Source organism: Montipora foliosa, chromosome 9 (assembly GCF_036669935.1).
Source record: "Montipora foliosa isolate CH-2021 chromosome 9, ASM3666993v2, whole genome shotgun sequence".
Taxonomy (NCBI): Eukaryota; Metazoa; Cnidaria; class Anthozoa; order Scleractinia; family Acroporidae; genus Montipora; species Montipora foliosa.
In genome coordinates, this window is record NC_090877.1 from 12,762,378 (window position 1) to 12,764,877 (window position 2,500).

General features: G+C 40.7%; 1 protein-coding gene across 1 annotated transcript in view; it reads left to right on the forward strand.

The window, feature by feature from the left end:
- The window catches only part of LOC137969860 (acid-sensing ion channel 2-like), an 18,038-nt gene that overhangs the window by 12,824 nt on the left and 2,714 nt on the right, over positions 1-2,500 (forward strand). Inside the window, exon 6 of the mRNA XM_068816246.1 lies at positions 1-2,500. This exon is cut by the window's left edge and continues 188 nt beyond it; it is cut by the window's right edge and continues 2,714 nt beyond it. The gene's annotated coding sequence lies outside the window, so the exon portion shown is untranslated.

The following is a 2,500-nucleotide window of genomic DNA, read 5'->3' on the forward strand; positions in this document are numbered from 1 at the left end:
TTTATTTGATGAGAACAGATGAGTTTAATTAATGGATATCATAGTAGAGTAGCCTCTTCCTTGTGTAGGGGGAACTTTTTTCCACGGGCAGGGATTAGCTCTTGCTCAGTCCGCAGGAACTCAGAAACAACAACTCAGTGGACTTCTCACTTGCTTTTAATTTGTCTTCTATTTTCACAGTTCTTCAGTTGAGTGTCTGTTCTCTAGCGAGTGGTTTGTTAAACTACGCCTTGAGATCGAAAGAGTGACTTACTTATTCGCGCTCCTGGTCCAGGTAACTCATCGCGATTGGCCAAACGATTAGAGGCTTAGAACGCAATAACGCCAACCACAAAAGAATTGCTTAACACTAACTACGAAGGTGTACCTACGGCTGCACGAAACGCGTGTTTAACGCCGACAACTCACAAACTAATGTGCTTTGGGCTTCAAACATCTTATTCTAGACCAATCGCGGTGGTTGGTAGACCAGGATCGCCGTACACAACTCCTCTTATCGACTTATCGAGTAATAAACTTAAATTAAAGTAATAGAGATTAAGTCAACGTTTGTAAACAAGGGATTAACGAAACTAATGAATGTAACTGGCTAAAAAGAACCCAAACCCATTAACGTCAGCACAGGATTAAGGGGTCAGTGTTGCACCGGAGTTTCTACAAAAACAGTGACGGTATAAAACAAGGCCCTTCTCCCAACCATATAACACAGTTGTTAGTTTAAAGTTATAACCTTAAAAACATTCTTTAAAAGTTATACTTCTAAAAGTATACTAGTTGCACGACATCACGTACTAAAGAAAACTCGCCATAAAAGTCTTTTTAGCTTCTTTAGTAAATTAACTCAGATATATTAATTCCAAATAGGAGATATTTACCAGTCTGTCTAGAAGTTAATTAGACTGCCTGCCAGTTCAGTATACGCACGGAAGTTTCCCTGAAAGACATTGGAACACCTTTGTAACTTGGCAATGAAACGCGTTGTAAAAGTTAGTTATGTTTCTAGTACGTGCTACCAATGGCAACTTAGCAATCACGCGTCCCCTCGGTATTACCAATCAAACGAACCAATCATATTGATTTGCGTGTTCGTAAAAATATCAACCAATCCGACCCTGAGGGTCAGATCCTAACCTTGGCATCTGCATGAAAGTGAGATTCAAGTCCAAGGTAACCAGAGGTTTTTCTCTTCTCGCCGCTTCGCGGCTCTCTCGCGGCTCGAGAAAAACCTCTGGCACCAGGGTACGCGACAAAAGTCCACTAGTAAACATTGCAATACTTGACAAACACAAACGTTATTTATTTGCAATTTTTACTTCTTTAACTTTTTAAAGGTCATTTTCTCATGACATCACGGCTGCCTTACAGGTGCACTTCAGTAGCAGTCGAGATCGAAAACGAACGACAGAAGTGATGTGTAGTACTGATAGCTGCTATTGGAATAAGATTAGGATCTTCGGGCCTGACTTTGTCGAGTACCAGGATCTCAGAATCTTTAGCAAAGCACTGAGAATTCGACAGTTTTTCCAAGAAGAAACTCAGCACTCTTTGCCGTGACCCGTATGTCGTAAGAACTAGGACAAGGTCGACATTTTTCTGATGAGCCAATTAAAATAGGGTAACTAAGTTTAAAAACAAAGCTGGTGACACCAGAACTACTACATTTTAGAACTAATTTCATCGGTTGGTCTGAGAACACGAATTATAATCCACAGATAATGCTGCTATTCCGCTAGCAAGTTTATCGAAACATTCTTTGCGGGATGAGGCTTACATCAGTGCAGTTTAAAACGTAGCCAGTAAATAATTGCTGTAAATATCATAATTTAACATAAGGCCGAAATTAACAGTCTTGTTTAGGTGTGCATTTGTTTCACCTAACTTTTACAAAATCATAAGTGCAAGTTTGTGTTTAAAGAAAATGGATCGACACAACGCATAGTTGATCCCTTTTCAAAATATTTGCGTGCTTAACTAAGAATATCAATAGCTGCAACAGCGAATTAAATAAGAGTTTCTCTATCAATTTGCGGTTTTAGCTCAGCCCAGCATAGATTTGTTTTTAGATACACTTTGCACGCGGAAAGAGATCAAGGGCGCCCACCTTAACCAATCAGGAGAAGCTATGTCATGTGTGACTGCTTTTGCGGTTCTGCCATGTTTTTTCGGGGACATGACGACTAATTTGCGCGGGAAAGGGTATTCCAAAAATAGCCAGGCTCGTTTGGTGCTGGAGAGCCCACCCATGCCATAAGAACACTCTTATCTAATTCACTCTTGGTAGCTGTTACTGGGTATGTATCTGGGAGGCCATAGACCCGTGCCTAATCCGGGAGATGACTACCTCCCAAAGGAATTCGAAGAATTCGCAGACGGTCAGAATACTGCAACCAAGCATCAAGCCCATTTTGCTGCCGATCTCACCTAAGACACAAAGATGATTAAATCAGAGTTGACAGATCGTGCTCACTTTGAAAGTGTCCATTAGCTTAATTCGTTATTG